Below are 18,080 nucleotides of genomic sequence, written 5' to 3'. Positions count from 1 at the left end.
ATCATCACATGGTAGAAAAAGACAAAAGGAAACCCAAGTCCAATGCATATAGGTACATCAAAACCCAAAGGGATTTCTTAGGTACCTTTTTGCTTATAGTCATGGCATGCAGCAAATAATTTTCAAGGTGAAGTCTGATACATTAAAAATGGCACATCATTTTTCAGGATATGTATGCCAGAAGTACTCCAACCTTTAAGGATCTTTTTTTTATGTTCTTTAATCCAGTGGAATGGGCAATCACTGCTAAATATAAAAAGTGAATCTGTTCATCTTGTTCCCATATGGGATCCAATTATTCTCAGCTAAACTGCTGAATTCTTCATTGAAACATAAATCTTGGAGCTTTTTTTGGACAGTTTTTTACATGAATTCCAGATGCCAGTAAAAGTGGTGAACATTTGTAATATGCTTAGGTCTTGGTGGTTTTAGGCAACCACTCCTAAAGACTTGACAAATTAAATATGCTCCATTCTGCAGAATATCTGTGAAAATTGTGTGAACTAGTTCAGGGGCAGATGTAGGCTTTGGCTTTATAGGCTGCCCTATTCATTCAAACCACTGCAAGTTATTTTTAATAAAGCTTTTTTTTTTCTAAACATGGGTTTGAATTCTTTCTTTTGACAACACTTCATCACTGTGGACGTGAGTGACACTGGGCACTAGCCATATAGGAGGGTTAACACACTCTCCTCAGGCACAGGTTACCATGCCCTACCAGAGTGAAAGGTTGAAGATATCTGTGAATACATTAGCAAGTTAGCCAGCACAAGTTTTCAGAACTCAGACGAGTATTATGTCCAAACTGGATGCTTTCCTTGGATGTCATCTGCAGATACTGACAGCAGAGCATCATCAGGGGACATGGGGGTATGCAGTGGTTCTTCCTTGTTCTGGTGGTCAAATCGGGCATGGAAGACCTTGTGTTTATCTGGGAGTGAAGCTTTGCTGTCTCTTATTGCCCTGGACAGTTTTGCAGCAGGTTATGTCATTTTGGCCCTAACACAGCTGTTGGGTATCCTTCATTGTTTCCATTCTTGATGCACCATCAATAATCACAAAAGGCTGAAGTTGTGAAACTATCAGGCTTTTATTAACTAAAGACTGGAACAACCATCAACCTCATTGACTGATTGAAGCAAAGAGAAAGGGGGAGCATGCAAGGGCTATGGGTAGGATCAGTCTCAGGAGGTGTGTTCACCTGGCATAATAGTGGTTTATACCACACTCCACTTCACCCAGGAGATGGCTTTTTGTAGGTGGTACTTGTTCTTTGTGTGGTGTTCTGGATCTCCAGTCTTAAATGTCTGTGATCTGGCTCTTAGCATGTTCCAGATTTCATAATCCATTCAGGGAATCTGGTTGGGGAAAACCCGAAATAAATTGGTGGACACTTGTCTATAACTGTTTTGATAAAGTCTGCAATGGTCCTGGTACAATCATTCAGATCCTCAGCTGAGTTCTTGAACTCCACCCAATCCACTAACTCAAGACAGCCTTTCTTTTCAGGCTCCAGAAAGTAATAATTAATAAGAAAGTCGCAAGGAAAGAACTTTCAGCCATACATTTTTTTTACTGATGGTGAACAACACCCAGAACCTATTGCAGTGGTTGATGCAACAATGTATAAAGCATCATACCTGGTGGTATATATCATAAAATATTAACAAGATGTACCTAGAATATCTTTCCTCCAAAGGAATTATAAGCTTATGACCTTAGCTGCTAACTTTTATCTATTTACATGCAGAATAAAGTCAGTAAAACAACTAATTATTAACAACTATAAATTTAACTAAAGCTAAATGCAACACAACAAAATAAACTAGTCATAATGGTTCAATAAAATGTACTCCTGATGCCAAACAAAACCATTAAATCAGACCGCAGAGCCCACCTCACTGACAAAAGACAAAAGAGGAAAAACCCAACACCCAACCCCAACCAACCAATTTTCCCCTGCAGCCGCTGCAACCGTGTCTGCCTGTCCCGCATCGGACTTGTCAGCCACAAACGAGCCTGCAGCTGACGTGGACATTTACCCCTCCATAAATCTTCATCCGCGAAGCCAAGCCAAAGAGAGAAGAGACACTTCTCACATCTCACATCTTGTTCTAGCAAGTTACTTTAACTAAATTATGGGTTTAATAGTTTCACTTGCATTTCTCAACATTAATTGTAATTTCTCAAAATTGACATAGATCAAAATTACATTTCCATAGAGCAATGGAGGCAGAAGGATGATCTTATTGAGGTTTACAAAATCATGAGGGATGGATAAAGTGAATGCTCAAGATTTTTTTTTGCCCAGGTTAGAGGGCATGGGTTTAATGTGAGAGGAAAAAGATTTAGAAGGAATCTGAGAGGCATTTTTTTTCCACATAGAGAATGGTCCATATCTAGAATAGGCTGCCAGAGGAAATTGTAGGAGTGGACACAATAACAACATTTAAAAGACATTTGGACACATTTATGCACACATATATTGATCTGCCTTGTTTATGAAGAGACTGGGTTGTGTTAGACCCAGATACATTAGATGGAAAGGTAATAAAGTAAAGAACATTTAGATTCAATTTATTGTCATGTATACAAGAGGTGCTTCAAAGGATATGGACTAAATGTAGGCAAATGGGAATAGCCCATAATGCCAACTTTGGGCTAATTGGGCTGAAGAGCCTTTTCTGTGTTGATTGACTCCATGACTCCATGATACATTATCTTCAAAGTACTTTCAAATATCATAAAGACAGTAAGAGTAAGTTCTCATGAAACATTTCCTTAATGGTCCTCATTTTCTTGCCTTTATACACACTATTTCTTATCATAACTCTTGCTGCATTCTCTTCTTACCACAGATTTTTTCTTTTTATTTTCTGCTGACAAGGCAAAGAATTTATTGTGATTTTTTTTTCCTCCCTGGATAGTTTCCAATACATTCAACTCTGCTATCATTGTCCTTAGCCTCTCTTGCTTCATCTTGTCCAAAATGTATTAGATGGAATGGTAATAAAGTAAAGAACGTTTAGATTTAATTTATTGTTATGTACACAAGGTAAATAAAAAGCATTTCATTATTCAATTTACTTAAAAAAAAATCTGATCAGCTCATAGCAGTTTATGTTGAAACTGATTTTATAAACACCATTCTTTATGAAATGTGCTGAGAATCATGTCCCTTACTGACCGGTAAGAAGAACATTTGTTTTCTACTACATTATTGGAGGAGGATAGGTTTGTTTTGTAATGAATAAAATATAAGGGAAATCTAGATGGAACTGGAGTACATGAGGAGAAACACTTTATCAGCCAGATCTGTGGTACAGTGTGAATTGCACTGGTAACCATTAATGTAAATTGATGGAAAAGACTCTTACTGCTGTGATCAAATAAAACTTGCAAATCACAAAGCAGACATGAGCTTGAGGGGAAATAGTTGGGAACAAAGTCAAGTTTTTCATATTATTGAATTGAACCTTATGGTATAAAGTGGGAGCTATGTTTAATGGAATATATTTCAAACAGCTCTATGGTGACAATTAACGTGTGAGTTAAAGAGTGTTAACAGTCTTTTGGGGAAAGAAAGGAAAATCTTTCTACGGGCACCAGAGATCAGCATGCGGAAATGGTTTTCATTTTTCTTGTTCAATATCCATTCTGGAATATATTTATGCTCTTTTGAACTAATATAGCATTATCATATCTAGAAAATCCTGGGAACAACGAAGCCATTAAAAGAAAAAGAAAGTTGCGTGATTACACTGGACAATGAAGATTTTGCTTCTTGAACATTTTTGGATATTTTATGGATTTTGGGCAGCTGATCAGGAAAATCACCTTAAAAATTTTCTATCACGTATGATTTTTATTTATGACCATTTTTGATTTTTCCAGTCATATTTTAATTCTACTTCAAATATACAAAACTATGAAGTGCAACATGTCATTGAAAATTCATTTTCTACATTAGTACTTGGACTTTTTCCCAGCTAATCTGGTGCAGTCAGTGATGAACATGATGAAAAGTTTCAGTAGGACATTGCAACCATGGAAAAGTGGTATCAGAGCAACTGGAATCCATCAATGCTGACTGACTATTATTGGGCACTGACATGAGAGGATTCAGATGCTGAGTACAAACAAGAAGCAGCAGCAAAACATTTTTAGGTCAGTTGAATTAACACAATGTGCCAGCATCATTATGCAATTAAATTAAATGAAAGTTAATTTAATGTTTCTCCACATGATACAGCAAATTTGAAGTTATCTTTGTGTTCAGCTTGAAGTTTTCTATCATAATCACCCATTTTTTTCAGGAAGCAAATATTATGAAAAAAAATTATTGTCCAATGTTATTTTCACCCTCAACAGTGTTTGACATATGAAAGAGTTGAGCATGAAATTCTTATCAACACTTTGAACCAAAAGCAGCAAGAAGGTGATCACACATGATTCCTCCATCATAGAAATTGAGTTCACTCCATCCAGTATTGCTGCAGCTAATTGTACTGAACACAGCCATGAGTTATTGAATTAAAATCTGCACTTTGGAACTATTCACTTCCATTTTTTTGAATCAGATATGTCCAATTCCTATATTAAAAAAAACACCATTTTATCTGCCAGCTACAGCTTGAAATTGAAGGGATCAATCTGCTCATTCATCAATGACCAATTCTCCATCATAAGATGAGAAATAGAGTTGAATGCAAATAATTGCATGGCTTTCATCTCCATTTATAGCTCCTCATGTAGAACCATAGAACATCACAGCAAAGAAATAGACCACTTCACCCTTCTAGTCTATGCCAAACCATTCTTTTGCTAGTCCCAGTCACTGGCATCACTAGGGGAATGTAGGGGGTTCAGACCACACCAGGTGACACTATCAGAGGGGATGAGACCAAAATTAATCACGTGGTATTGTCTGCACATGCTACAAGGTCAGCGCCGCTGTCACCACCACCCCCTGGTCAGTGTCGCTGCCACCCCCCTTGGTCAGCGCTGCTGCCACCATATCTAGGGGTGGTTTGACACCATGTGTTACTGCACCAGGTGATACCAACCCCAGTGACATCAATAGTCCCCCACAAGAGACTCATACAGAAAGTCATGAGACACGGGATCAGTGGAACTTTGGCTGTGCGGATAAAAATATTGGCTTGTAGGTAGAAGGCAGAGAGTATAGTGGAAGGAAAGTATTCTGCCTGGAGATAGGTGACTAGTGGAGTGCCACAGACTCCTGCTTTTTGTGATTTTTATAAATGACCCGGATGAAGAGGCAGAAAATTGATCAGTAAGTTTGCGGATAACACAAAGGTTGGAGTTGTGGATGGAGCTGAAAGTTGTCTAAGGTTACAAGAGGATATAGACAGGATGCAGAGTTGGGCAGTAAAGTGGCATTTGGATTTCAATTGGATGTGTAAGGTGATGTATTGTGGAAGGACAAACCAGAAAGTTGAGTACAGGGTTAATGGTCAGTTATTTAAGAGTGTGGATGAACAGAGGGACCTTTGGAACTGAACCTATACATCCTTCAAGGTCGCTGCACAGGTTGATAGGATAGTTAAGAAGGGATGCTGGGGTATTGAGTTCAGGAGTAGAGAGGTCATGTTGCAACTCTACAAATCTCTGGTAAGGCCACATTTGGAGTATTGTGTTCAATTCTGGACACTTCATTATTAGAAGGATGTGGAAGCTATGGAGAGGGTGTAAAAGAGATTTACCATGATGTTGCCTGGACTGGAAAACAAATCTTATGAGGCAAGGTTAGCAGAGTTGAAACTTTTTTCTTTGGAGTGTAGAAGGATGAGAGGAGACTTTATAAAGTCTTGTAGACCTCTATCAAGATTATGAGAGGCATAGATAGGGTGGACAGCCAGCACCTGTTTCCCACAGCAGGATCAGCAAACACCAGAGGACATATGTACAAAGTGAAGGGAGGGACATTTAGCTGACATCTGGGGTACTTTTTTTACACAGAGTTGTGGGTGCCTGAAATGCCTTGCCAGGGATGGTGGTGGAGGCTGAAACATTGGGGGCATTTAAGAGACGCTTTGACAGACACATGGGTGAAAGAAAATTAGAGAGTTAACGGGTAGGGAGGATTTAGTACTTTTTTATAGGAAGGAATATATGGGTTAACACAACCTCGAGGACTGAAGGGCCTGTACTGTGCTGTATTGTTCTATGTTCTAAACGCTTCTGATTTTACAAGCCACTGTGTTTTTTTTGCTGTGATAATGTGTTTGTTCTTTGTCCCATTAAATTTGGTAACCGAAATCCAATAAATGCTGACTATATTTTGAGCATAAGGCACTTTCATATTCGCAGAATTGACTAAGAAGACAAATCTTAGGGCTAGCATTTTTACATTTATCGCTTAAAATATCAACTGATAGAAAAAGTGATTGGAGATGTTGGTGTACTGTGGTCATAGCAGGAGGAATTGCAATATGATTTCTGTAAGTAGTAGGAGTGAGAAGAATGGATTCAGATGTGTCCCCAAGCTCATGGCTTGTATTGTTTTTCACTTCTGATCCTTATTTTCTTCATTCATTCATTCACTCAGAGGTGAAGGGATCCTTCTGTTGATATTTTAAAGTTCTTTATCAGCTTTCATGGTTGCAACGAAATTGGACATGTTTCAGATTACATCTCACAGAATCTTGTGCCATCTTGTTCTTCATATTCATCAGTCAGCACAGGGAATTGCAGGAAACTTATTAATGAGTTTCATAGAGTAACAATTGCAGAGGCCTGAACTAATGGTCTGTAGGCAGGGTTCAAATCTGAATACAACATCTGGGAAATTTAAATTCTCTTAATTAAATAATTCAAAGTGTTAGATTAGCATCTGTAATGATGCTCTAAATCTTTTGGATTGAAATAAACTCATCTAGTTCACAATTTACCTTTAAGGAAAGAAATTTTTTTAGTTATCTAATCTGGCCTTTGTATAAACCCATACTGAAATCAATATGGTTGACTGTTAATTGCCTTCTGAAATGAACTATACATAGTGTTGGTTTATCAAAACATCATGAGCCAGAACTTGCAGGGAACTATCAGCTGTTACTTTTGTTTCTCATTTCCCATGTAAATGATAGCAACTGAGCTTTTAAGAAGTTGTTTTCAGCTTCAGCTGTTCATAATTTTTTGTCACTATTCTTCTTGGAATCCTACATGAGGGTATAGTTGTGAATCTATTTAACCAACCTATTCAGACCTGTGAAATGAAAGTGATGCAGCAAGCAGCTAATGATTTTTTTCAGTAGCTTGTTGCTTGTTCTGGCATCCCCATGTCATGGAAACTTGTGTCATCAGACAAAGTTTTGTCACCGAGGATCAAGTTTGTTCAATTAGCAAGTTTCCTCTGGGAGACCACTCAAGGTAAATACCTTTTATATGGCTGAATAATGAGAATAAGTAGCTTGCCACTCACCACAAACATTACCATTGACCTTGGCTGCAGATTCAGACATGGCACAGATATACTCCATGGCAATCAAATCTGGAAATACCCTCATTATGTTCAAGGAACTGGTGTTTAAACCAGTAGAATGTCCCACATATTAATCAAGAATTAAATTAAATAATCTCATTTGTAGAATCATACAGGTAATTTTTGGTTAGCTGCCCGAAATGAAACATCACAAATTTTGGAGCCTTCTGGTTAACTGAAGGCTAAAGAAGGCATATGAGAACCAGGATCAGTAACACCTAAAAATGAACTGGCAACCTGGTGAAGCTACAATCAAAAACTGCCAATGCAAACAAACCAGGAGAGGCAGCAAAATATAGTATCCTAAGCCTTTCTACAAACAATACAACATAACTAGGCTTGTAACAATTCAATTTCTATTTTTTGTAAGTTTAAAAGATCAAATTGTTTTGTGTTCCAGCATTTAATTTTTATCACAGCTGATGATGTAAATATACACAGTCATCATTATCTGCTGATTGCAATCTGTGGATCCGTGCACTGTGAATGTTGGAAAATTTGTTTTGTCATCCAGAATCCTCCGCCTTTTGGTGTCCATTTATTAGGAAATCTTTTGATTGCGACTTCCCAGGCAATAGGACTATGTTTCCAATATTTTCCTAATTTAAGTGAGACCTAATAACATGGAGTGAGAGCAGGACTAAGCTCTGAGTGACAGGTACGGCACCTGGAAATTCTAAGCATAAAGGTCAATGTCTTAAGTCTACGACCCTTTGTCAGAACACTTTTATGCAGATAAATGTTGACTGTTTCTCTTTACACAGATGCTGCCTAATCTATTGAGCTTTCCATCTTTTTTTATAGCATACTTCCAGCATTTCGAATCGCTTGAAGTTCATTGACCTGGAAATCCTTGCCATCTCATCTGGTGAAAGGGAAAGTTATAGAGCAGTGGAAATTTGTTGCAGTTATGGGATGGGCGCGAGGGATATGAGAAGCCTCTGATTTAATGAGATCATTAGGAAGAGGGTTGCTGCGGAGATGAGGGAAAATATCGCTGACACCACTATCAAGGTACATTTAAAATTTCAAGAGGTTTGATTTAGGTACTGGAAGATGAAGTATGAATCATTAAAAATTTTAAAATATCTCTTTGCAAAATATCAAAAGTAAATATTAATGAATCTATAAACCTAAATTAATGATCACCTGGCAGCAACATTTTATTCATAAGGAAAAACAATTGTAGAATATTTGCTCTAGTCATTGACTAGGCTTGACAGGGAGGGTGTTGGAAGGTTTTCACTCATGTGAGCGTCTAAAACAAAGGGACATAATTTCAAGATAAGAATGGTGGACATTTAAAACTGAAATACATCAAAATTTATTCATACAGAGGGTGGCAAATCTCTGGAATTCTCTGCCCCTGTGGAAGGTAGAAGCTAGGTCATTATAATTATTGAAAGTAGAGGTAAATACTTATTTAATAGTTCAAGACATTATAGAATTCTCTGCACAATGAAGCAACCAGAGCAGTCTCATTAAATGTATTTGAAATAAAAATAGATTGATTTCTGAATTGTCAGGGAAATAAGGATTGGTGGGAAAAGGTGGGTAAGTGTAGCGGGTGGAGCAGGCTTGCTGGATCAGGGCCTATAACTGCTCTGATTCTTATGTTGTGCACACTCCTTTTAGGCTCCTTCTTTGTTTTGCTCCAGTCCTTCATTTATCTTGCATCACCAATCAGTCATGAACCTTTACTGTTTTCTAACCTATCACAAGCTGTTTCTCTTGTTCTTTCCCATATCCCTCTGATTCTTCAATTGCAACTTTTAATTGTTCAGGTAAAAGATAATGGCTTGAAATGCTAACTGTTTTTCTTTGCATGGACACTAAAATCTAAGCTGCTGAGTATTTCCAGAAATTTCTTTTTTTAATTTCATAATTACTGAATCGAAAGTACAAACGCTTTGTAAAACATGATAGGCTACAGATGCTGTGATTGCAGTAAACACACCAAAATGCTGGAGAAACTCAGCCGGTCTTTTCAGCATCTAAAGTAGACAAACATATATTGTCAATGTTTCAGGCCTGAGCCCTTCTTCAAGGAAAAATCAGAAAAGGCAGAAGCCGGATATATCAGAAAGTCTCAGAATTCAAACAATGGGGGAGGAATCCAGACCAACAAAAGGTATTAATTGGCTATGATAAGGGACTAGGTAGAATTTATCATGTCTGTGCGAAAGGGACAGGGAATGGAGAGTTGACAGGGGAAGAAGGGGTTGTTTTTTTAATGAAAACCAGAGTAGTCAATATTAATGCCATCCAGTTGGAGGGCGTCCAGTCATAAGATGAGGCTGTTCCTCCAATTTACAGATGGTCTCATTCTAGGAGTACATGAGACCATGGGCAGACTTGTCGTCAAGGGAGTGGGATGGAGAATTGAAATTGGTGGCCACTGGGAGATCCACCTATTGCTGTAGACAGAGCTGAGGTGCTCAACAAAGTATCAGCCTCCACATCCAACACATTCTCCTCTTCCAGTTACACCACCTATAGGTGATCCCACCATTAGACACATATTCCCTTCTCCCCTCTCTGCCTTCCACAGTGACTACTCCCTCCATGTTTCCTTGTCCACTCTCCCTCCCCACCAATCATCCCTTGGGACCTACTGCTGTGACCTCAAGAGATGCTTCACTTGAGCCCACACTTTCTCCCTCAGCATCATTTGGGGCCCCAAGCAGTCCTTACAAGTGAAGCAAAATTTCATTTATGAATCTGCAGGGATCATCAACTGCATCTTGTGCTCCCACTGTGGTCTCCTTTACATCACAGAGAATGGATGCAGACTGGGACTTTGCTTTGGTGAGCACCTCAGGTCTGCTTTAGCCTTTTCTGATTTTTCCTTGAAGAAGGGCTCAGGCCTGAAACCTCGGGAATATATCCTACAGATGCTGGAAAGACCAGTTGAGTTCCTCAAACATTTCAGTGTGTTTACTACATTTTGTATTCCAGCTGTTATTAGTAAAACAGATGTGGTTTTTGTAGATCACATTTATAAGTACAGGCTTCTGACAAGTCATGGTCATGCCTGTCTCATGCTGTGGTATTCTCCATAATTAATTGCATATAAAAATTAACAAGACATTTGCCTAATCAGAGGAAAAACTTTGCATCTTTTGTCTGAGATGTCATTACTTTTAACAATCCAATAGTAACTGAGAATAAATCAATAAAATCACTAACATGCTTTCAAGAGTCCATTGTTACTGTTGTTGCAAATTGTAGTCCTTTGTTAATGGATGCTGTGGTTTTCCTAACTATTTAGAATTATTTAAAATATGCAAATACAATAAAACACTAACAACTATTCTCAAGATGCAGAGATAAATACTGCCCCATGAAAATGACTGCCTTATGAATGAATAGTATAAACTTTCATAAGTTAAGGCAGCTTTCATTTTTGTAGTCCATGGGTTGATGGTTAATCTGCCAAACTTTCCAAATGAGAAAGTCTCATCTATCATTGAACATATGATTGAACATTGAACTAATCATTAAAAAAGAAATGAACAAATGAAATCCCACGAAGTTTCTATCCACACCAATTGCATTCACCTGTTAATTAAAAGACTTATATACTGTCAATATCATTAAAAATCCTAAACATATATTTAATTAATTAATTAAAGAAATGTGGAGATAAAATTTTAAAAACCATGAAAAATGTCAATCACTGTAAAATAATTATTCATAATTATTTGCAAATAAAGCAATACAGGGCTTTCACAGCATTATTCTAAATAAATCCATTGCAGAAGTCTCCACTCAGCATTTGACAACTTGATTATGCATTCCTGTAGTTAATGTGAAGTGCAGGGCTTCTGTACCCACAATATCCTCAAGGGCCCAGGTGCTATTTAAATTAGATAATAGCCCTATAAAGCTTTTTGGAGCACCTCAGTAGCACTGCAGACATTATAATCATGTTTGCCTTTTTAACTATTTGTTGGGCTTGCCTGCTAACTTTTTGTTTTTCATACATTAGAACAGTTTGATCCCTTTATAGTAAAACACAAAAATCTGTAGACATTGTGTTTGAAGTAAAAACACAATGCTAGAGCAACCCAGCATGTCCGTCGGTGGGGTGGGGGGGTGGCATGATGGCGTAGGCAAGGGACATAGGAAACCATCTCTCCCAACAGATTAAAGAAAAGCCCGTTTTTACAATAATTTTCTAACAGTATAAAAGTTTTCTAAAAGTCTATGAGAAAAAATAAGAAGACTAAAACTCAAGCAACAAAGAAACCGATTTTAAAACAGTCGGTAAGTCTGGAAGAAGTGAGGCCAACCTTGGAGTTGGAGCGTGGAGACACGGGTGGTGCTCTTCCCTGCCCCCAGCGATGACAAGTGGCCCTTCTAAAAGTGACGCCGGCACCAGTGCCACGGAGGTCCAGGCAAGATGGCACTGATGTCAAGAGATGCTGCCCCCACAGAGTCTTGAGAGGTGGTGAGCACGCGCACCTCTATGCGTGTGCGCTCTAACTCAGGTATTTTTCTCCCTGGGGGGGGGTTTGCCTGCACTCGCCAACCCAGAGACCAGGGGTCAGTTGGGGGACAGCCTAGGACCCGTGGAGGAGAGGAAGACAGGTTAAACTGGTAGAAGCAGAAGACCTGGGGGCTGGAGCTATTGAAGCTGAAACCCCTGAAGAAGATTTGGAGTTTAATTGAAGAAGAAATATGGTAGGCCTACAGTTAAATATAAAGATTATTTTGCACAACAATTCCAGGCTATGTCTCAACAGATTTCTTCTGGTTTTACATCTGTGAATAAACAACCTTCCAATGTTATGGAGGATGTAGCATCTGATAAAATGGATGTGGCAAAATATGCTAAGTTGGTGGATAAAGTACAAGAAAAAGTTAAAAAGATGGAAGATAAACTTGAGGATTGTGTTTGTGATATTGATCAATGTCAACAGAAATTGAATACATTAGATGTTTTTTTCACTGGGTGGAGAATAGAGAAAAATGATTTATTTTTTTTTTAATTTTTTATTTTTCACACTATAAACCACATTGATCAAGATACATACATTTTTCTTTTCAAATATATACAGTGTCATTTTCTCCCCCCCCTCTTCCCATCCCACCCTCCCTACCTCCCCTCCATTCATTTTTAAAGTACAGAATCTAAGATACATTAAACCCGTCAAACAATGTTGTCACTCAATAAAAATAAACAAGAAATTCCTTCTCCTTCTGTCATTTTAGGTGATAGATGTCCCCGGTAGGTTTTCTCTATTGTGTTTCATGTATGGCTCCCATATTTGTTCAAATATTGTAATATTATTTCTTAAATAATATGTTATTTTTTCTAATGGAATACATTTATTCATTTCTATATACCATTGTTGTATTCTCAAGTTATCTTCTAATTTCCAGGCTGACATAATACATTTTTTTGCTATGGCTAGGGCTATCCTAACAAATCTTTTTTGTGCACCATCCAAATCAAGTCCAAATTCTTTGTTTTTTATGTTACTTAGGAGGAAGATCTCTGGGTTTTTTGGTATATTGCTTTCTGTGATTTTATTTAATATCTGGTTTAGATCTTCCCAAAATTTTTACACTTTCTCACACATCCAGATTGCATGAATTGTTGTTCCCATTTCTTTTTTACAACGAAAACATCTGTCAGATACTGTTGGGTCCCATTTATTTAACTTTTGAGGTGTGATGTATAGCCTGTGTATCCAGTTATATTGTATCATACTGTAGAGCTCGTCGAAAGAATCAAAGACTTGTTGATCCAAACCAAGGCTTTTATTAGCAAAAGACAGGAGCTCTTCACAGGTGGCCAACCAGTCCGGAATGATCTGACCTGGCTAGGGACACAACCCTTTAAGGCCCAGACAATAGGTGCGGCTTAGCTCTCAGCCAATCGCTGTAAGCACAGTCTAGATACAGTAACTATATACACTATGTACATTGGTGATAGATCTGTACTATCACATTCACCCCTTCTTGGAGAACTGACCCTGGAAAAAAAAACAAAAATGAAAGGAAGGGGTAGGTCAAGGACTGTAGCGGTCAGGGGGTCTGACCAACCAGTGTGACCGCCGTGGTGCCGGGATTGGGGTCACTGGAGTGGTGTTGCCAGCGGGCTCTTCGGGTGCGACTGCTCCGTCACTCAATTCCTCAGTCGTGTTGTCAGCAGGGTGGCCCGGGTCGTTGGGGTGCTGTTGGTCCTTCTGTTGAGGCACGGGGCCTGGGGAATAAAGAGTTGGGGAAGGTTGGGTTGGGGGGTTTGCTGGGTCTACCGCGTCCTGAGCTAGGTCCCGCACCGAAACAGTGTCCTCCCGCCCGTCTGGGAACTCAACGTAGGCGTAATGTGGGTTCGCGTGGAGTAGAGTCACTCGGTCGACCAAGGGGTCGTTCTTTGAGTGCCGGACGTGGCGTCGCAAAAGGACGGGGCCAGGGATGGTGAGCCATGCTGGTACAGTGGTTCCTGATTCGGATTTCCTCGGGAAAAGGAACATCCTTTCGTGGGGGGTGGCTTTTGTTGCAGTACATAGGAGGGAGCGGATGGAGTGTAAGGCACTAGTGAGAACCTCCTGCCAGTGAGAGGTGGGGAGACCTTTAGACCGGAGAGCCAGTGTAACTGCTCTCCATATGGTGGCATTCTCCCTCTCGACCTGGCCGTTACCGCGTGGGTTATAGCTCGTGGTCCTGCTTGAAGCAATACCACACTCCAGAAGGTACTGTTGCAGCTCTGTGCTCATGAATGAGGACCCCCTATCACTGTGGATGGAATTGGGGTACCCGAAGATGGCGAAAATACTGTGAAGGGCCTGTATCACTGAGGTGGCAGTGGTGTCTGGGCAGGCCACAGCGAATGGGAAGGGGGAGTACTCGTCGATGGCTGTAAGGATATAGGTATTATGGTTGGTCGACGGTAGGGGCCCCTTAAAGTCTGCGCTAAGACGCTCGAAGGGGCGGGTGGCTTTGATAACGTGGGAGTTATCTGGACGGAAGAAGTGGGGCTTGCATTCAGCACACACCGAACAGGCTCGGGTCATGGAGCGGATCTCCTCGACTGTGTAGGGTAGGTTGCGCGCCTTGACAAAGTGAACAAACCTAGTGACCCCTGGATGACAGAGCGCCTCATGGAGTTTCTGTAGTCTGTGTGTTTCTTTCGACGAGCTCTACAATTTTATTAGCAAAAGACAGGAGCTCTTCACAGATGGCCGACCAGTCCGGAATGATCCGACCTGGCTAGGGACACAACCCTTTAAGGCCCAGACAATAGGTGTGGCTTAGCTCTCAGCCAATCGCTGTAAGCACAGTCTAGATACAGTAACTATATACACTATGTACATTGGTGATAGATCTGTACTATCACACATACGTAACCTCGTGTTTATTGTATTTCTCATAGTTCCAGAGCATAACTTCTCCCATGTTTCCTTCTTTATCTTTATGTTTAAATCTTGTTCCCATTTTTGTTTAGTTTTACAATTTGTTTCCTCATTCTCCTTTTCTTGCAGTTTAATATACATATTTGTTATAAATTTTTTGATTATCATTGTATCTGTAATCACATATTCAAAATTACTTCCCTCTGGTAACCTCAGACTGCTTCCCAATTTGTCCTCCAAGTAGGATTTCAGTTGGTAGTATGCCAACACTGTATCTTGAGTTATATTATATTTATCCTTCATTTGTTCAAAGGATAGTAATTTATTTCCTGAAAAGCAATTTTCTATTCTTTTGATCTCTTTTTTCTCCCATTCTCTAAAGGAAAGGTTATCTATTGTAAAAGGGAATAGCTGATTTTGCGTCAGTATTAGTTTTGGTAATTGGTAATTTGTTTTATTCCTTTCTACATGAATCTTCTTCCAAATATTGAGCAGATGATGTAATACTGGAGAATTCCTACGTTGTACCAATTTTTCATCCCATTTATATAATATATGATCAGGTATCTTCTCCCCTATTTTATCTTGTTCTAATCAAGTCCAATCTGGCTTTTCCCTTGTTTGATAAAAATCTGATAGGTATCTTAATTGTGCAGCTCTATAATAATTTTTAAAGTTTGGCAGTTGTAAGCCTCCTTGATTATACCATTCTGTTAATTTATCTAGTGCTATCCTCGGTTTCCCCCCTTTCCATAAAAATTTCCTTATTATTTTCTTTAACTCCTTGAAGAATTTCTCCGTCAAGTGTTTTGGCAATGCCTGAAATAGGTATTGTATCCTTGGGAAAATGTTCATTTTAATACAGTTTATCCTTCCTATTAGTGTTTGTGGTAAGTCTTTCCAATGCTCTAAGTCGTCCTGTAATTTTTTCATTAGTGGATAATAATTGAGTTTATATAGATGGCCGAGGTTTTTATTTATTTGTATACCTAGGTATCGTATTGCTTGCATTTGCCATCTGAATGGTGATTCTTTCTTAAATTTTGAGAAATCCGCATTATTCATTGGCATTGCTTCACTTTTATTTGCGTTAATCTTGTAACCCGACACTTCTCCATATTCCTTCAATTTCTTATGTAATTCTTTTATTGATATTTCTGGTTCTGTTAAGTATACTATAACATCATTTGCAAATAAACTGATTTTATATTCCTTGTCTTTTATTTTTATCCCTTTTATTTTATTTTCTGTTCTTATCAATTCTGCTAGTGGTTCTATAGCTAACGCGAACAATAAGGGTGATAGTGGGCATCCCTACCTTGTTGATCTGCTTAAGTTAAATTGCTTTGATATATATCCATTTACTGTCACTTTCGCCAATGGCCCCTTATATAATGCTTTAATCCAATTAATATACTTCTCTGGTAAACTGAATTTTTGTAATACTTTGAATAAATAATTCCATTCTACTCTGTCAAAGGCTTTCTCTGCGTCTAAAGCAACTGCTACTGTTGGAGCTTTATTCCCTTCTACTGCATGAATTAAGTTAATAAATTTACAAATATTGTCTGTTGTTTGTTTTTTTTTAATAAATCCAGTTTGGTCTAGATTTACTATTTTAGGTACATAGTCGGCTAATCTGTTTGCTAATAGTTTAGCTATTATCTTATAATCTGTGTTAAGTAAAGATATTGGTCTATATGACGCTGGTGCGAATGGATCTTTCCCTGTCTTTGGTATTACTGTAATTATTGCCGTTTTGCATGAATCTGGTAAGCTTTGTGTTTTATCAATCTGGTTGATTACTTCCAGGAGGGGAGGAATTAATAAATCTTTAAATGTTTTATAGAATTTTATTGGGAATCCATCCTCTCCTGGTGTTTTATTATTTGGTAGTTTTTTTTATTATCTCTTGTATTTCTACTATTTCAAATGGTTCTGTTAATTTATTTTGTTCCTCTATTTGTAATTTTGGTAGTTTAATTTTAGTTAAAAATTCATCTATTTTGTCTTCTTTCCCTTCGTTTTCAGTTTGGTATAATTGTTCGTAGAATTCTCTGAAGTTTTCATTAATCTCCGTTGGATTATATGTGATTTGTTTGTCTTTTTTCCTTGATGCCAATACCATTCTCTTAGTTTGTTCTGTCTTAAGCTGCCATGCTAGAATTTTTTGCATTTTTTCTCCTAGTTCATAATATTTCTGTTTTGTCTTCATTATGTTCTTCTCCAACTTATATGTTTGTAGTGTTTCATATTTTATTTTTTTATCTGCCAATTCTCTTCTTTTAGTTGTGTCTTCCTTCATTGCTAATTCTTTTTCTATATTTGCTATTTCCCTTTCCAACTGCTCTGTTTCCTGATTGTAGTCCTTCTTCATCTTGGTTACATAACTTATTATTTGCCCTCTGACGAACGCTTTCATTGCATCCCATAGTATAAACTTATCTTTCACTGATTCCGTATTTATTTCAAAGTACATTTTAATTTGTCTTTCAATGAATTCTCTAAAATCCTGCCTTTTAAGTAGCATGGAGTTTAATCTCCATCTCTACATTCTTGGAGGGATGTCCTCTAACTCTATTGTCAATATCAGGGGTGAGTGGTCTGATAATATTCTAGCTTTATATTCTGTTTTTCTTACTCTGTCTTGCATACGAGCTGGTAACAGGAATAGATCTATTCTTGAGTATGTTTTATGTCTACCCGAATAATATGAATATTCCTTTTCCTTTGGGTGTTGTTTCCTCCATATATCCAAAAGTTGCATTTCTTGCATCGATTTAATTATAAATTTGGTTACTTTGTTCTTTCTGTTAATTTTTTCCCCAGTTTTATCCATATTTGAATCCACATTAAGGTTGAAATCCCCTCCTATTAGTATGTTCCCTTGCGTATCTGCTATCTTCAAAAAAATATCTTGCATAAGTTTTTCATCTTCTTCGTTAGGTGAATATACATTGAGTAAATTCCAAAACTCCGAATATATCTGACATTTTATCATTACATATCTCCCTGCTGGATCTATTATTTCCTCTTCTATTTTAATTGGTACATTTTTACTAATTAATATAGCTACTCCTCTAGCTTTTGAATTATATGACGCTGCTATTACATGTCCTACCCAATCTCTCTTTAATTTCTTGTGCTCTATTTCAGTTAAATGTGTTTCTTGCACGAATGTTATATCAATTTTTTCTTTTTTCAGTAAATTT

General features: G+C 38.1%; 1 long non-coding RNA gene across 1 annotated transcript in view; it reads left to right on the top strand.

Moving 5' to 3' along the window:
- LOC138763682 (uncharacterized) overlaps nucleotides 1-8,423 on the top strand; it is a 130,941-nt gene extending 122,518 nt beyond the window's left edge. The window contains exon 3 of the long non-coding RNA XR_011357725.1: nucleotides 8,309-8,423. This is a non-coding gene — a long non-coding RNA (uncharacterized lncRNA). The remainder of the gene's footprint in view (nucleotides 1-8,308) is intronic.
- Nucleotides 8,424-18,080: the final 9,657 nt, after the last annotated feature.

The sequence above is a fragment of the Narcine bancroftii genome, chromosome 5 (genome assembly GCF_036971445.1).
Source record: "Narcine bancroftii isolate sNarBan1 chromosome 5, sNarBan1.hap1, whole genome shotgun sequence".
NCBI classification, from domain to species: Eukaryota; Metazoa; Chordata; class Chondrichthyes; order Torpediniformes; family Narcinidae; genus Narcine; species Narcine bancroftii.
This window is presented reverse-complemented; position numbering and strand designations above follow the sequence as displayed.